Source organism: Schistocerca cancellata, chromosome 1 (genome assembly GCF_023864275.1).
Source record: "Schistocerca cancellata isolate TAMUIC-IGC-003103 chromosome 1, iqSchCanc2.1, whole genome shotgun sequence".
Classification (NCBI taxonomy): Eukaryota; Metazoa; Arthropoda; class Insecta; order Orthoptera; family Acrididae; genus Schistocerca; species Schistocerca cancellata.
This window is the reverse complement of record NC_064626.1, coordinates 127280836-127300376: the sequence shown is the minus strand read 5'-3', so window position 1 is coordinate 127300376 and position 19541 is coordinate 127280836.

Sequence of the window (19541 nt, the reverse complement as noted above, 5' to 3'; positions counted from 1 at the left end):
ATACCTCTTTGATGTAAATGTAGAACGTCGCTTGAGTCAGAGATATAATAACCGCAAGCACTGGTGACGAACCACGCATCACCACTGGGCGGGTCCTCAGACGGTAGCGCCGGATACCCTTTGTCGGTGCTTCTCGCCGTACTCGAGCCGCCTGAAACAACAACCAGCGAGGCTCGTGGCCCGCTGCCGCAGTTCCATTCAGAAAATGTCACTCCACGCCAGCGCTCCGTGATGGCACGCGCGCCTGCGAGGAAATTGCTTTGCGCCCGCAGAACGAGAAACTGGATGAAAGGCCCTCATCCGTCACGGCCGTGTCCCGCCGACAGCCGCTGCTCGGTAATTACGGCGAATAAAAACCCTGCTGCGGCCCTCCACGCCAGCCGAGAGAGCTACTGGCTCCCACCTACACAGCTCACTTACGTAACAGAAAGGCCGTTTCCTCCTGGCGAATCAACAGACTGACGACCTCAATTACTTTTCCGAAGCACTCTCAGCTACAGATTCTGGGCGGTATAAACAGTGCAACGTAATACAGCGTTTTGTTCCGTGAATGGTTTTAAGTATCACCACTAGGATCTCGGCAAATAACGGAACACTTGGTTGCACTTAATCCTGTTGCAGTGGTATTACTCGCACTTACTAGAGTACAAAGTAGGCACCGCGCACAGGTGTTTTCTGACGGGGTCCACGAGATATACGGGCCCACTAACGAATTTGTGACGTCACTCCAGTCACCTCGTCCGCCATACTTCGAAAACCCTTAGATCCGTGCAGGGTCCACGGGAAATAAAATACGTCAATGAAAAGGTGCCCACTAAAGGTCTTAACTTTGTCGAGTGCTACCCAGAGCCTGCATGTATTTAAACGTGCAATTAAGAATTATTACACTCACCTGAATAAGTTGTTCGCTCCCCGACGGATACGGCTGCTGACACTTCTAAGATCCGCAGTGTCACGTGCTGTGACGTATCCACTACAGCCTGTCTTTCTCGTTGGCCTCGTCTGTGAGCGCTGACGTCATCGTTGACCCTCCCGCCTCACCACACCACACAGAACAGTGCTTCTCAACGTTTCTAAGAACATCACCCCCTGAGTGCAAGCAAACAGTAGCTAGAACATCCCCAACCCCCCCGCCCCATCCTCAACTACCATACCAACCTAAACACCTAACTACAACTTAGAATGAAAAGGAATTTTCTTTGACCACTTCTGTTCTCGAAATGACGAAAGACAAATGACATTTAATTTCTGTAGATATTTTATTAAGCCACAAACTAATAATTGGTTCTGCTTATATCTAACAGATATATCTGTTATGGAATGATGAAGAAATTTTTTGTGCCATCTACAACCGATTTTCATAAAAGAAAGCTAACTATCGTTCTTGAGGATAGACACTTGTTAGAAAATATGCTTCCTTTGCACTACACCTTTGACTAGCGACACTTGCTTCCTCCACATTCTTCACCCCCATTTAAAATCAACCATGTAACAATATATGCGCTGTGCTTTTTAAGTTACTTGACTCAAGACTCCTTACTTCTGAATTGGTATGGAAGACTCCACGCTGCCAACGCTCCGTGCATGACCAGTGCCACTAATAACAACACCAACAACAATAATAATAATAGTAATAATGATAATGTGTGGACCTTACATCAATGTAGTACCCATTATACAGTTACTGTTGTGTTGTGCTGTCAATTAGTGAATAATGAAGAAGTTACTGCTCCAATGCGAGAACTACCTGCAACTCGGAGAAGATGTTTTGTGAGATATCTAAGCATATGTGGTGTATATGTGAAAAAGTGTATGTTTGTGTCTAGGGTGTTGTTCGGAGTTTCCAATTTCTTAGTTCCTGGTGTAGTTTCTGTAATAGCGTTGGCGTGATTTCGAGGCCGAAATCCCTGGAGAAGCTCATCAGGTTCTCTCCAGTCTTGTTTGTCCCAATTCGGATCCTACGCTTTCCTGTTGTGTCTCTGACTTCCTTTCCCTCACTGCTAGTAATACTTTTACGTGTTTCATGGAGGTTTTCTTGGTTGTTTGCTCCAGATTTTCCCAGGATTCTATCAGATGTAAGTTTTCCTTGTTGCAATTATTTGCGGGGACATGTCCAATGATTAGTTATAGGCTTTGTTTCCAATTCGTGTCATGAGTGTTGATACTTCTTCCGATTTTGAAGTGAAATCTATTAGAGAGTCAAATATCGATTTCTGTTCTACACTACCGTTTATGGAAATTGCAACACAAAGAAAAGAAAGAAACTCACGAATTCAATTAATTTAATACCACAGGTTAAGTACATGATAAGTAACAAATGATTACGTTTTCAAATCTGTACATGTCCTTTGAGCCCTACTATTCAGTATGTCGTGTGGCCACCATGCGCTGCAATTAGAGCTGCTGTACGCCGTGGTATTGAATCAGTAAGGTTCTGAATACGTTCCAGAGGGATTTCCCTCCACGCAGTTTGTATCCGAGCCCACAAATCCGTGACACCATTTACTGGAGGACCGCGACGCACCAGGTGCCGACCAACCATATCCCAGACATGTTCGATGGGCGACATGTCTGGCGAACGTGCAGGCCAGGGAAGAAATGGTGCCCGTCGCTCGTCGAAGTAGGCATATACATTCCTCGCAATTTGTGGCTGTGCATTGTCCAGTTGAAATGTGGCCTGTGAAGACGCCTGAAGCAGGGGGAGTACCTCAGGCTGCACAACCTCCGTTAGGTATGGGTTGCTGTTCAAAGTGCCCGCAGTACGTACGAGGCGAGATCGGTTGTTGTACCCAATGGCGCCCCAAACCATCACACCTGGTGTCTGTCCGTTATGCCGCCCCACAATGCAGCCCTCCAGGTTGCGCTCACCACGGTTCTGCCCCACGCGTATACGGCCATCACTGTAGGACACGTTGAAGCGGGAACATCCGGAAAGATTACATGTTGCCACTCAGCACCCCAGTGACGGGGTTCACTTGTCCACTGCAGTCGGAGGAGCTTGTGGTTTCTGGACAATGGAAGCAGTTCAACCTGCAGCAGACGGCGACGAAGTGTCGATACAGACAAGTTCACGCCTGTTGCAGTGCTCCAGCGACGAGCCAACACAGTGGATGACGCTGTACGGTCCGTAATGGCCATGCGGACAATATGACGGTCATCCCGTGCTGTGGTCATGTTCCGTGGTCCAGTTCCCGCTCGACGCTGCGTACGACCTTCTTCTATCCACTGCTTCCACACACGCATCACTGTCGAAGCAACATGCCCTATGCGAGGCGAAATGTCACGGTATGACAACCCTGTTGACCGGAGACCGATCATTCCGCCCCGTTCGAACTCGCTCACATGCCGATGTGGCTCCCTTTGACGTCGACGAGGCATACTGGCACTCACTGTATTGTTTCCACCTTGTGTGACAGCTCTGCCCCGACTACACAAGGCGCCACAATGATCCTGTCGGACAGACATGAGAGGACTCTGCTCGGCCTACGTGTACCCCATCTTGCCGCGTAACGTATAACGTCTTGCTTGCACACCCGTCGCCACATCCACCAAGTGTGGCGCTATTCGGGTAATTCCTTCTCGGTGTAGCACTTTTCGAAAACGGCAGTGTACAAATCCTCTTCCAAAGAGTTTGAAATATCTACCTTTGATGGTTATGATTGGTTTCCTCTTGTATATTCTGTAATTTTCCGAATCACAGTGGTTCTCATCTGAGATTTGTGTTTCCTGTACTGCTAAAACTTTTATACTATGTTTGGCAGCTGTTCCAATTTACATGGTTTCAGTAGTGAGTTCGAGTTCAGCGTTCCCATGTAAGATATTCTCTTAGCCTCAAGGGGATTCTCCTCTTTATGACATGCGTGATCTCCTGGAATTCGATAATCATGTTTATTACCCAGTCTTAACCACTGGGGCCCAAGATAGTGGATTCTTTCCCATTCTTCTATCGTCATTATTGCTTTGTGTTGAGAGTTCAGTGGTGATACTGAAAAAGATATCACACTGGAGATTTGAGTTCCAAAAGACTCAGTCACAGCTAAGCTAACAGACCCACCAGACACTGACCAGAGTACAGGCGGCCTCCACTCAACGAGACGGGATTTTTGTTCTTCACCTGTAACGCTAGGCAGTGACCCCCAGAGGCTGCTACCATCCGGAGCCAGGTGGACCCAGGTATTCTGACAAAGTTGTTACTCTACCCCTCCTCATACATCATCAGTTGCGAGATAAGGCCTAGGGTTTGGAACCGGCTATGGTGGAGCTCTCACAATATTTACAATACAATATTGAAAATGCAATATTTAACTAATAAATAAGTTAATAATAATGTTTCAATACATTATTATTAATATTAAAATGTTTGTTAGTTAGATAAATAAATACATTGACCTGTATTTAAAAATAGACTGCAGAGCCAGAAAAATGGTTCAAATGGCTCTGAGCGCTATGGGACTCAACTGCTGTGGTCATAAGTCCCCTAGAACTTAGAACTACTTAAACCTAACTAACCTAAGGACAGCACACAACACCCAGCCATCACGAGGCAGAGAAAATCCCTGACCCCGCCGGGAATCGAACCCGGGAACCCGGGCGTGGGAAGCGAGAACGCTACCGCACGACCACGAGATGCGGGCTGCAGAGCCAGAGAAACTAATATCGCGTAGGGCCTCAGCGAGCACGCAGAAGTGCCGCATCACGAAGTGGCATGGACTCGACTAATGTCTGTTGTTGTGCTGGAGGTAACTGACACCACGAATCCAGCGGGGCTGTCCATAAATTCTTAAGAGTGCGAGGGGGGTCGAGATCTCTTTTGAACAGTACAATGCAAGGCATCCCAGATATGCTCAAAAATGTTCATGTCTGGGGAATTTGATAGCCAACGGAAGTGTCTCTGGAGCCACTCTGTAGCAATTATGGACGTGTGGAGTGTGGCATTGTGCTGCTGGAAGTGCCCAAGTCCGTCGGAATGCACAATGGACATGAATGATGCAGGTGATCACACAGGATGCTCACTTACGTGCCACCTGTCAGACTCATATCTAGACACATCACTCCAATTGCACACGCCCCACACCATTACAGAGGCTCCACCTGCTTCATCGGTCACCTGCTGACATGCAGGGTTCATGGATTCATGAGGTTTTCTCCATACCCATACACGTCCATCCCATCGATACAATTTGTAACGAGACTCGTTCGGCCAAGCAACATGTTTCCAGCCATCAACAGTCCAATGTCGGTGTTGACGGTCCCAGGCGAGGCGTAAGGCTTTGTGTCGTGCAGTCATCAAGGGTAGACGAGAGGGCCTTCGGCTCCGAAAGCCCATATTGATGATGTTTCGTTGAATAGTTCGCACGCTGATACTTGTTGATGGCCCAGCACTGAAATCTGCAGAAATTACCGGAAGGGTTGCACTTCTGTCACGTTTGACGATTGTCTTCAGTCCTCGTTGGTCCCGTTCTTGCAGGATCTTGTTCCGACCGCAGCGATGTTGGAGATTTGATGTTTTACCGGATTTCTGATATTCATGGTACACTCGTGAAACGGTCGTACGGGAAAATTCCCAGTTCATCGCTACTTCGGAGATGCTGTGTCCAATCGCTTGTGCGCCGACTATAACACCACGTTACTTAAATCTTGATAACCTACCATTGGTAGCAGGAGTAACCGATCTAGCAACTGCGCCAGACACTTGTTATCTTATACGGGCGTTGCCTATCGCAGCGCCGCAATCGCCTGTTTACATATCTGTGTATTTGAATACCCGTGCCTATATCAGTTTCTTTGGCGCTTCAGTGTATTACTGTACTCATTTTGTCAAGGGCTTTCGAATGATGTCAAAGGAAGTGTACGATTATATTAAAAATCTTTTCGGGAACGGGGGAAGGAAGCATAGAATTTAATATGGGAAAATGTGAGCGTGTGATAGTACTACTAGGGTACTTCCTATCAGCAAATTTAACTTGAATTGTCACTAGTCTGAAGTCCAATGATTCTTCAGGACTTTTCGTTGTTAATCTCAAATCGATACGCCACTTGTTTGTCCGTTGAATGTCAGGATTCAATGCTGCGACCGCCCCAGGATTAGGTCTCACACGCAGACACTTCATCGGCAACATACGTCAATCATCTTATTTTTACGCTGGTGTGGACAGCCAGTTTATGAAGTGATAAATTTATTACACTATCCAGTTCGGGAAGTTAATTTATATTAATCACATATATTAAAAATTAGAATTACACTTGAGTGTGGCGTTTGCAATTAGTAACACACAGGGTGTTTCATAAGTGATGGTCAATAATTCATACTGGAAAATATGTGAGAAAAGTAGCTCAAAAGCTCCCATAAACATGGACAAATAAATCAACAGTTGTCGAGATACAAATTTTGTGTTGAGGTTCACCAGTGTCTAGGAGCACATAGGATCTCTAAACGATAAAATATGTGCTAGAAATGTTGTCCATGCGTCATAACGCAGCACTGAACCCGCGTCTGAAATGAATTGGGAATCCTCTCCGACAGTCATGGGGAATTCTATAAATGCTGGAAGGCTGCTTTGATCCGCAAGCGTAATTCCTCAAGAGATGACCTCGGTAGCGCAGACCAGGCTTTAAACATGATCCCACACACAGAAATCAGTGGGGTTTAAATCCGGAGACCTTGGAGGCAGTGGCCCTCCTCTACCTATCCAATGTTAACCACACGTGCGAGTTAGAAGCCGGCGCACTCGTAAATGAAAATGTGCTGGAGCACCGTCATGCGTGAACTATATGGTCAGACGTCGGTTCAGTGGTACATCATCATGTACATCTATAAATACAGTCCGCAGAAACCGCATCCGCATGTACTGCTGTCCGCTTAGTCTCTGTCGAAGGAAGTCTGGTCGAATTAGGCGGTCTCTGAGCAGTTCAGGCCACACGTTTATGATGCTGATGTCATGATACGAATGTTTCATTAGGATTGAAATCGGCCCAAATGTGACAGTTACAGGACTGGCAGAAGCTCTGTTAGAGTACTTGTCGGCTTAAATCCGCCATACACTGCTGTGACTCAAGACACGCTCTTGGACATTAATCCTCCTTGTTGAAGTACTCGGACGTTCGTCTACAATGCGTAATACCCTTTCCTCAACATCTGTGTCGACCTTCTTGTGCCTATTGTGCGAAACTCCCGGTTTCTCTAAGGCGCTGGTGTAACCAGCTAAATGTACGCCTGTCGTATTGCCTGCGGAGAGGAAAACCTTCTTCATACAATCGTGCAGCCTCAAGGGCTTTGCCACACATGAAGTGCATGTCAGCGTACTCTTCACTGGTGTAACCTCTGTCCATGGTGCCTTCACGTTCGTAACTCATTGTGATGTCGGCAAGGCACAGTCCACGGAGAGGGAAATGGAAATAGTTGCTCATGCGTAAACAAACAGATAGTCGATTCCAAACCCCGAGACACCAACGTATATACTGCGTTATCCAGGGGCGTTCACAGTTGGTTCCCAATTCGAACTAATGCGATATCTCGGCACCGGTTGATTTGTGGACCCATGCATCAGTACCATAGGAGCAATGCCATATTGTCATAGAATGATCAGTCCTGTCGAGGAGGTGAGCGCTGCTGCTGCTGGGCCGACGATGCCTCCTGGGCCAGCTGCTGCTGCTGCTGCTCCTGTAACATAGCCATGTCGTTGTAGGTTTGTCAGTTCGATGATCCTGAATGAATTGGAAGTGTGATATGTGTTGGTAGTTTGTTTGTGAGTCGTGTTTGGCTTCCCTGCGATTGCCAGTTCACATGGCAGAAGCTCAGCTAGCAAGCTAGACAGGGGCTAATGTGCAGAGACTCGCCTCGTTGTGTCGTTTGCGTAGTTACGAAATTACCATAGATGGTTAGTTCCTAAGGAGTGTCTTCGGGCGTTTGTGTTGTCATCTATGCTTGTGGTCGTAGTTGCCCAGGTGTAGGATGTGAGGATTGTTCGAGTGACTTGATTTCTTATACAGTCGTGTGGCAAGTTTTTCTAATACCTCCTGGAGAGACTCCAGTCGGTATTCTCGGTGAAGGTTCGCTGTGCGCGTGTATCGAGGAGCATTGCTAATGATACGTAGTACCTCGTTCTGTATTTTCTGCAGGCGGTCCACGTGTGTAGACGCTGCGTATCCCCAGACAGGAGCTGCGTATGTCATCAGCGGTCTAATCAGTGTCATGTATAATGTCCTAGACACCCTCCTATTCAGTGTACTATTCCTGTTGAGCATAGGATAGAGTTTTTTGAGCCTCGCATTTTCCCTGTTGGTCATGTGTTGAATGTGGCCCCCCATGTATCCTTCCGGTCTAGCCAGATACTGAGGTATCAGACTTTCGCAGCGAAGCGTATTGGGCTTGCATGTAGTGTTACTGGTCTACAGTTTTGGTGTTTCCGCAGTAATATCGGTCTGCGAGTAAACAGAACTGCCTCGCACTTGTCGACGTTTACTTTAATACGCCACTTCTCCAGTCAAGGCTTGACAGTTCCGAGTGCTGTCTGTAGTCTGTTATTAATGTTTGACTGTTTCCAATGTTGCGCAAGGATGGATGTGTCATCCGCGTAGATGGTAACTGTCGTGTTTTGTGTCGTTGGAATATCATTAATGTAGAGATTAAACAAGATGGGCCCTAAGATGCTACCTTGGGGTACTCCTGCTTGGATAATATGTTGTGTCGATTGCTTGCCTTGAATGTCAGTGTTGAAACATCTGTTGGTGAGATATGAGTGTGCGAGACATACGAGTCCGTCGGGGAACCCAGCGTCCGTGAGTTTTCAGATGAGGCCATTGTGCCAGAGACGATCGGAAGCTTTCTCTATGTCAAGGAGCACTGACGCAGTTGCTTTGTTTGTGTTGTAGCCGTGTGTTATGTACTCTACGACTCTCAGTAGTTGTTGTGTTGTCGAGTGGTGATTCCTGAATCCGAATTGCTCCGGGCGCAGGGTATCATTGTTAATGCAAAAGCGAGTTAATCCTTTTAAAATCACCTTCTCAAAGACCTTACTGAGCGCGCTCAGCAGTCTGATGGCCCCACCGACCAGCTCTGAACAGTCCAAGATATAAAACAGTGCCATCCACTCTCCCACTCAGCTGTGGCCAAAAATTTGCAGCCAAAGGGTACATAATCTCTGTTAGGAACTACACCAATTGCTATGGTGCGATAAGCAATTATATCTCGATCATAATAGGCTTCAAGTCCTTGCAAAGCAGTGTCACCACCTCTCACAACAGCAATAGTTAACCAACCATTACCACTAACAACCTCGTTAGTAGTACAGGTGAAATTAATTTTTGCTCCAACAAAAGAAATCGGTCCTGTGAGAAAATCTTGTTGAGAAACATTGTTTGGAGTCATCTTGAAACTGTCTGCTGTTTTATAAACAGTCATCCTGCTCCTATTTGAATATCTTCTGCGTCGGTATGGCATGGCTGTGTGCACAGTGCGGCTGCCTTGAGTCGACTAAACATGCTTCTGCCTCACGAGCGTCAAGGGCCCCTACAGGCCCCCTCCAGAGATCCCCAGCGGATGTGCCTCGTGATAACAGCGCCAGCGCGCAACGATTGCGCAACCACAACTTGATTTTCCAGCAACACGGGCCTAGTAATACTAGGGCCCGTGTTGCCCAGCTCCCTCGCTCAGCGTCTAAGTCCGCTTCAAGGTCACCCGCCTTATGCGGCTACGTACATTAACTGCACACAGCTGTGTGCAGTTAATGTATGTAGCCGCATAAGGCGGGTGACCTTGAAGCGGACTTAGCCGCTGAGCGAGGCAGCCATGCAACACGGACCCTAGTAGAACTGTGCACACAGCCATGCCGTACCGACGCAGAAGATATTCAAAGAGGAGCATTGACCTTCCTCCTGTTCTTTGTATAAAGAGAAAAAGGCTTGTCATTAGTAACAACACATGTTCCATGGCTGTGTGCAGTTAATGTACGTAGACGCATAAGGCGGGTGACCTTGAAGCGGACTTAGCCGCTGAGCGAGGCAGCCGTGCAACACGGGCCCTAGTAGAACTGTGCACACAGCCATGCCGTACCGACGCAGAAGATATTCAAAGAGGAGCATTGACCTTCCTCCTGTTCTTTGTATAAAGAGAAAAAGGCTTGTCATTAGTAACAACACATGTTCCATGGCTGTGTGCAGTTAATGTACGTAGCCGCATAAGGCGGGTGACCTTGAAGCGGACTTAGCCGCTGAGCGAGGGAGCCGGGCAACACGGGCCCTAGTATTACTAGGCCCGTGTTGCTGGAAAATCAAGTTGCGGTTGCGCAATCGTTGCGCGCTGGCGCTGTTATCACGAGGCACATCCGCTGGGGACCCCTGGAGGGGGCCTCTAGGGGCTCTTGACGCTCGTGAGACAGAAGCATGTTTAGTCGACTCAAGGCAGCCTCACTGTGCACACAGCCATGCCGTACCGACGCAGAAGATATTCAAAGAGGAGCAGCATGACTGTTTATAAAACAGTAGACAGTTTCAAGATGACTCCAAACAATGTTTCTCAGTACGACCCGCATCGCAAATGATGCAGTGCACCCGAGCGATCGATGACATACTTACCACATAGCTTTGTTGGGAGAAAACCCATCAAGCGTTAAAATATGCTTCTTGTAAAGATGTGCGAGATGATGGAAGGTGTCAAAATGACCGAAGTCTTTTCACTGCATGTGCAATATGGACTATGCCAAGATTTATGAAAATGATATTTATATGCAGACTGAGGCGACGAATGGAAATTTGTACCAAGGCCGGGATTCGAGCTCGAGCCTCCTTCTCACTAGGGAAAAGTGCTAACCGTCACGCCATCGTGGCACAGTGTCTCTTCACAACTGCGCGGACTACGCCAGAGCGCCTCCCTCCTCAAATTCAAATTCCCTTTCACACCTCAGCCCATTTCAGCCCATTTGGTATTCCCCGTAAACTCGAACCGCGTTGTAGCGGCTCCCCAACTGTATTGGAATAGCAGCTCAGCATTGAAAGAAACGGGATATCCTACCTGAAACTCTGTCTATCGTGCGTTAACCAACTGAAACAATATGGTTCCAGAGTCCTTCTCCAGTCTCGAACGTCTATCATGTATGTAGCAGACTGAAGTGAGGGATGAAAATTTGTAACAGACACCACTGTTCCAGTGTGGGGTAGTAGCTAGCGCATCTGCATAGTGATCGCAAGGCACAGGTTCAAATCCTGCCCACGATATGAATTTCCATTCGCCACTTCAGTGTGCATATACTGGTGTGCCAAAACGATTATGACCACGTCCTTAATAGCTTGTTTATCCGTCTTTGGAACGATACATAACTGATTTTGCGTTTCAGGAATCCCACAGTTTATTGGTACGTTCATGGAGGTATGTGACATCAGATGTCTACGCACAGATCATGTAATTCCCGTAAATAACGGGCCACTGATTTGCGTACGCGGTGTTGTCGCCCGATAACGAATCAAGTGTGTTCCATAGGATTTACATCAGGTGAATTTGGTTTCCAAGACATCAACGTGTGTTCACTAGAACGCTCCTCAAACCACTGTGGCACGATTCTGGCTGCGACCACGGACAGCTGAACTGCTGAATGATGACGTCACCGTCGGGAAAGATATCAAGTATGAAGTGATGCAGTTGGTTCGCAGATGACCACTTGTCTTCGATTACTACCACAGGTATCACGGAAGCGCAGGAGAAAGTCTCCCGTAGCACAGTGCTGCTCCCACTACCCTTCGTCCGCGGCGCGCTGCAAGTTTCGAGCCGCCGTTCACCTCGATGACGGCGTTTGTGGAGACGACCATCGACCTACTGTAGCAAAAATGTGTTTCACCTGAAGTACTGACACGTTTCCATTGACTGACGGTCGAATCTCGCTTGTTCCCGTGCCCACTGCAATAGTAATTGACGATGTTGGTGGATCAACATGTGAACACTTAGAGGTGGTCTGCTACAGAGTTCCATGTACAACGATGTACGATGATCGGTGTGCTCCGAAACACTTGCGCCTGCACCAGCATCGTGCTCTTTCAGCAGAGCTGCCACAGATCACCATCTATCCTACTTTACAGGCCAGACTCCGAAACTTACGTTCTGTGAAGAGTCACTGACGTCCAATCATTTAGCGACTAGTGGCAGTTTGATTGTCCTTCTACCCCTTTTCGTAGATTCTCGCGATAGTAGCACGTGAAAATCCGACCAATTTCCCTTTTCGAGATACTCGTTCATCGTGTAAGTAGGCTGTTCAGGTTTTTATGTTGCTAACGCCACCTAGCGCTATGACTGTGCTGTGTGCAGTATGTGGCTGGTTGGCATTGTTGGAATATTCGCTATTGTAGTATTTGGCAGTTAGATGTGAACACCGCATAGCGTTGCGCAGTTGAAGGTGAGCCGCCAGCAGTGGTGGATGTGGGGAGAGAGAAGCAAGATTTTTTTTTTTTCCATCAGTCTACTGACGGTTTGATGCGGCCCGCCACGAATTCCTTTCTTGTGCTAACCTCTTCATCTCAGAGTAGCACTTGCAACCTACGACCTCAATTATTTGCTTGGCGTATTCCAATCTCTGTCTTCCTCTACAGTTTTTGCCCTCTACAGCTCCCTCTAGTACCATGGAAGTCATTCCCTTATGTCTTAGCAGATGTCCTATCATCCTGTCCCTTCTCCTTATCAGTGTTTTCCACATATTCCTTTCCTCTCCGAGTCTGCGTAGAACCTCCTCATTCCTTACCTTATCAGTCCACCTAATTTTCAACATTCGTCTATAGCACCACATCTCAAATGCTTCGATTCTCTTCTGTTCCGGTTTTCCCACAGTCCATGTTTCACTACCATACAATGCTGTACTCCAGACGTACATCCTCAGAAATTTTTTCCTCAAATTAAGGCCGGTATTTGATATTAGTAGACTTCTCTTGGCCAGAAATGCCTTTTTTGCCATAGCGAGTCTGCTTTTGATGTCCTCCTTGCTCCGTCCGTCATTGGTTATTTTACTGCCTAGGTAGTTTCTCGCTGTTCTCATTTGTACTACTTCTCATTACCTTCGTCTTTCTCCGATTTACTCTCAAACCATACTGTGTACTCATTAGACGGTTCATTCCGTTCAGCAGATCATTTAATTCTTCTTCACTTTCGCTCAGGATAGCAATGTCATCAGCGAATCGTATCTTTGATATCCTTTCACCTTGTATTTTAATTCCACTCCTGAGCCTTTCTTTTATTTCCATAATTGCTTCCTCGATGTACAGATTGAAGAGTAGGGGCGAAAGGCTACAGCCTTGTCTTACACCCTTCTTAATACGAGCACATCGTTCTTGATCGTCCACTCTTATTATTCCCTCTTGGTTGTTGCACATATTGTATATGACCCGTCTCTCCCTATAGCTTACCCCTACTTTTTTCAGAATCTCGAACAGCTTGCACCATTTTATATTGTCGAACGCTTTTTCCAGGTCGACAAATCCTATGAAAGTGTCTTGATTTTTCTTTAGCCTTGCTTCCATTATTAGCCGTAACGTCAGAATTGCCTCTCTCGTCCCTTTACTTTTCCTAAAGCCAAACTGATCGTCACCTAGCGCATTCTCGATTTTCTTTTCCATTCTTCTGTATATTATTCTTGTAAGCAGCTTCGATGCATGAGCTGTTAAGCTGATTGTGCGATAATTCTCGCACTTGTCAGCTTGTGCAAGAGTTTAGAGATGTTAATATGAGGGACGATCTGGACGTGTGTCCGTCAGAAAGAGGAAATTTGTCAAACTGGATGTCACAAATTATATAAATATATATTATGACTTTTGAACACTATTAAGGTAAATACATTGTTTGTTCTCTATCAAAATCTATCATTTGCTAACTATGCCTATCAGTAGTTAATGCCTTTACTAGTTAGAATCATTTATTTAGCTGGCAGTATTGGCGCTCGCTGTATTGCAGTAGTTCGAGTAAAGAGGATTTTTGTAAGGTAAGTGATTCATGAAAGGTATAGGTTATTGTTAGTCAGGGCCATTCTTTTGTAGGGATTATTGAAAGTCAGGTTGCGTTGCGCTAAAAATATTGTGTGTCAGTTTCGTGTTGATCAGAATAACTAAAGAGAGAAATGTCTGAGAACGTTCAGTTTTGCTCAGCTGTTTGAAAATCAAATAACGTAAGTGTTTTACTAAGGGGATGTTACGATAGGCTCTGCGCAATAATAATGAAAGTCACTTATCTCGATGTATTTTCCCATTTGCAGCCCATATCTTCACTAGGATGATCCTCCGCCCATTTCTGCCCTGTTTACACATCTTTGTTACCGCATCGCCACAAAGCGACATCCAACGTCACCGTGGGCAGTGGTCATAATGTTTTGGCTGATCAGTGTACATCATACACGTTTAAAACTGGAAAAAGTCTCTGGAATCATAGAACTTCATTTTAGTTAGGTTATCTCAATCCATTTCCTCATTTGCAGCCCATGTCTTTGCTAGGGTGGTCTCCGTCCTTTCTGCTCTGCTTGCTTACTTTTGCTACCGCATCGCTGCCAAGCGGCATCCAAAGTCACGGTGGGGAGTGGTCCTAGCGTTTTGGCTGATCGGAGTACATTATAGATGTCGGAGGCCGGAAAAAGTCTCTGGAGCCATATAGTTTCATTTGAGTTATCAAAATCAGGATGTTTGCAGTTATTCGCCTGTTTATATGTACCTGCGTAAGTGCACACATGATAAATAATCCTGCCAAGTATTTTTATCTGGATAAGTTAATCTGTAACGTGAACTGTGCTTCAGTACTCCGTGCACTGACAGTCATCCTGTTATCGCGTACCTTTGATTGTCACGGACCGATGTATTGTCCTACGCTGACTGTGCTTCGCATCACCGAGAAAGACAAATGGTCGTTGCGTTTCCAGCATCGATCTGATGGGACTCGTCTCGTGAACGGTCGGGTGGGCTGTGGTCCCAATGTGTTTGCAGAAACTGAGGTAAGCGGGAAAGCGGCTGCCGTAACCGGCCGTGGCGTTTTTCTCGCGCATGCACGCCCGACAAATACACCGCACAGTGGATGCGTACTCCGCTGATGGATACACGATTGTGGTAATGCCCGCGCCTTTGACACGCGCGGCCATTTGTCACCGGCCGCGATACGTCGCGGCCGCAGCCATCCGTCACGCTTCCGGTCCCCGCCATATCGCCCTGCGCGCCGGACAGATCGCCGAATAAACAAATGAGGATATACTGCTGCCCTTTGTGGCGTTACCCAATATCGAAGAGCATTTGTTCCCAGAGGAACCGAAAACCCTATATTTGCAAGACAGCCGCAGCTACGTGTGCCTGTCACTGGGGCGTACGCACAATCAATCTTGCTAGCATATTTTATCTCTTTCCGATACCTAACTACACGCGTGTGTCTGCGAGCGAAATGCCGCAACTACATGATCCTGGAATTACACTTTAAACGACCATTTTCCTTCTGCACCCTTCTCTCTACACACATCATCTGCGCAGCACCAAATATATGTTCGTAAACGCGAAATGTATTCGCAGTTGCGAGTATGGACAACCATCAGCTGTATAGTGCAATGATGACAGTGAAAATTTGAGCCGGACTGTGGCTTTCGAGCACGGATTTACCGCTTATCGCGACCGGTCGCCTTACGATTTCTGCCACCATGTGTCTACAACCTGTACTCGTCAATCCATGATGTATATTCCCGTACAGTTAAGACATTTTACTTGAAAGTCGCTTGCCCGGTGCTGGCGGTTAAATACGTTACAGCACTGCCTGTGTTATTCCGAAGCAGTGTTCCTTCGGACATGGATGCACATGGCAAGGCAAGCGCTCGCGATAAGTGGGTAATCCAGGTTCGAGAGTCCCGTCCGACACAAATTTTCAGTGTCGTCATTCCATTCTACAGCTGATGGTTGTCCATATTCGCAACTGTGAATGCATTTCATGTGTTTTATAGCGGCTGTAATCGTCACAGTGTCTGTTCCTTCAGTCGTGTATGGATGTCCGAAAGAACATTTCATCGCAATTCGTAATAATACAGGCACTATCTACACTCCTGGAAATTGAAATAAGAACACCGTGAATTCATTGTCCCAGGAAAGGGAAACTTTATTGACACATTCCTGGGGTCAGATACATCACATGATCACACTGACGGAACCACAGGCACATAGACACAGGCAACAGAGCATGCACAATGTCGGCACTAGTACAGTGTATATCCACCTTTCGCAGCAATGCAGGCTGCTATTCTCCCATGGAGACGATCGTAGAGATGCTGGATGTAGTCCTGTGGAACGGCTTGCCATGCCATTTCCACCTGGCGCCTCAGTTGGACCAGCGTTCGTGCTGGACGTGCAGACCGCGTGAGACGACGCTTCATCCAGTCCCAAACATGCTCAATGGGGGACAGATCCGGAGATCTTGCTGGCCAGGGTAGTTGACTTACATCTTCTAGAGCACGTTGGGTGGCACGGGATACATGCGGACGTGCATTGTCCTGTTGGAACAGCAAGTTCCCTTGCCGGTCTAGGAATGGTAGAACGATGGGTTCGATGACGCTTTGGATGTACCGTGCACTATTCAGTGTCCCCTCGACGATCACCAGTGGTGTACGGCCAGTGTAGGAGATCGCTTCCCACACCATGATGCCGGGTGTTGGCCCTGTGTGCCTCGGTCGTATGCAGTCCTGATTGTGGCGCTCACTTGCACGGCGCCAAACACGCATACGACCATCATTGGCACCAAGGCAGAAGCGACTCTCATCGCTGAAGACGACACGTCTCCATTCGTCCCTCCATTCACGCCTGTCGTGACACCACTGGAGGCGGGCTGCACGATGTTGGGGCGTGAGCGGAAGACGGCCTAACGGTGTGCGGGACCGTAGCCCAGCTTCATGGAGACGGTTGCGAATGGTCCTCGCCGATACCCCAGGAGCAACAGTGTCCCTAATTTGCTGGGAAGTGGCGGTGCGGTCCCCTACGGCACTGCGTAGGATCCTACGGTCTTGGCGTGCATCCGTGCGTCGCTGCGGTCCGGTCCCAGGTCGACGGGCACGTGCACCTTCCGCCGACCACTGGCGACAACATCGATGTACTGTGGAGACCTCACGCCCCACGTGTTGAGCAATTCGGCGGTACGTCCACCCGGCCTCCCGCATGCCCACTATACGCCCTCGCTCAAAGTCCGTCAACTGCACATACGGTTCACGTCCACGCTGTCGCGGCATGCTACCAGTATTAAAGACTGCGATGGAGCTCCGTATGCCACGGCAAACTGGCTGACACTGACGGCGGCGGTGCACAAATGCTGCGCAGCTAGCGCCATTCGACGGCCAACACCGTGGTTCCTGGTGTGTCCGCTGTGCCGTGCGTGTGATCATTGCTTGTACAGCCCTCTCGCAGTGTCCGGAGCAAGTATGGTGGGTCTGACACACCGGTGTCAATGTGTTCTTTTTTCCATTTCCAGGAGTGTATATATCGCTTGCGCCTTGGTCCCGCATTGTGTGCGGGGTTGGCGTGGTTAAATCGCATTTGGCATGTTAAATTCAAGGGTGGCCAGATGCCCTTCCAGCCGCCACCCCGTACCCCCCCGGGATGGGATAAGAGTACCCCATCTGTGTGCGCGTAGTGCGGATGTGTTTCAAATGTCTGTGAGTCGTGAAACTGAGACGCGGCGTGGGGACCAGCCCGGTATTCACCTAGAGGTATGTGGAAAACCGCCTAAAAACCACATCCAGGCTCGCCAGCACACCAGCCCTCGTTGGTAATCCGGCGGGCGGATTCGATCCGAGGCCCGCGCCTACCCGAGTCCACTAAACACCGCATTAGCGTTCTCGGCTAACCTGGCGATTTAGGAATAATACAGGCACTGCAATATCGTAATTATATGTCGGCAACATCTCCTCCTTACCTGTGTGGAAACAATTCCCAGGACGTGCGACTTTCACGATACACGAGGCTAACATTTAATGCCTCCCAATTTTTTCATGTGAAAACCCTTAACGGGAGTGTGTGCAAAATTATTCAAAAGTGTTGATTTTTTCAGTCATCACTATACACAGTTTTCATTCACCGAAATAGTTACGTTACACACCATCGTGGTGTGTATAACTAACTGTGCTACAATTCGGAGCCATCCAACGGCAGAAATGTAAAACGGAAAATGTGCATGTACGTTAATATGTTTATTCATACTGTTTCTCAAATCCATGTATCACTCACTGGAAACAGAAATTATTTTTTGAATAGTCTTAGATTTGTAAATTTATATTCACATTGTGCCACTGAATAATACTATTGTAATCAAACCAGCTCCAGAATTAACCTAAATCTGAAAAATATAGATATAGACTGTCAAATTACCTGTACATGAGTACTCATGGTTCGAAATGCATTGTGCATTGAAATAAAATCGCGATTGTGACTGAAGGCGGTTGTTCTTTATTTTACAAAACTATTCCTTCCATTCAATAGTTCGCGAAGTTCTTGTTTACTTTCACCTAGGACAACAATGTCATCATCGAATGTTACCACTGATGTCCTTTCAAGCAGAATTTTATTCCCACCTCTGAAACTGTCTTTTATTTCCGTTATTGCTGATTCGATGTATATATTTAAAGGGACGAAATGAAAGATCGCAGTTTTACACACTTTCTAATCCGACACTTCGTTCCTAGTCTTCCATTCGTATTTTACCCTCTTGGTTTTTGTACATGTTGTAAACTACCCGTATTTCTCTATAGCTTTTCCCTGTTTTTCTAATAAATGGGAACATCTTGCACGATTTTTAATGGAGAACGTTTTGTGCGGGTTGACAAATCCTACGAGCATCTCTTATTTTTGCCTAGGTCTTGCAACCATTACCAAGTGCAAGGTGATAATCCAACTCTCTGGTGCCCTTGCCTTTCTGAAACCGAAAGTGCTCATCGTATAATAATAGGTTCTCAATTTTTCTTTTTTATTCTTCCGCTCATTATTCTTTTCAGCAACTCGGGTGCATGAGCTGTTAGGCTGATAGGGCGATAGAGCTCGCACTTATCTGCTCTTGCTGTCTTCGGGATTTTGTGGATGATTTTTTCCGAAGGTCTTATAGTATGTCTTCAGTCTCACAGATTCTACGCACATGCTTGAATAGTCGTTAGGTTGTCCCTTCCCGCAATCGTTTTAGAAATTCCAGAGGAATCTATTCCTCCCGTCTCACTTGTTCGTACGTCTTGCAAAGTTCTGTTAATCTCCGACTTTAATACCAGAGCTCCTATGTATACAATATCGATCCCCATTTCTTCTTCTATCGCTTCATCAGTCAAGTCCTCCCCTTCGTAAAGCATTCTGCTATTTCTAAAGTGTTTAACGCTGGCACTGCTGTTGTGCACCTTATGTTGACATCTTTGCTTTTGACTTTTTTATGTGCTCAATCATTCCTTTCTATGACCATTCCTTTTTACATTTCTTAACATTTTTCCTGCAAGCATTTCATCTTGACTCCCCTATTAGTCTTATCTAATTCATTCCCGAATGAATTATATTGTTTTGCTTTAGTTCTTCCTTAGAGGAAATGGGTGTAC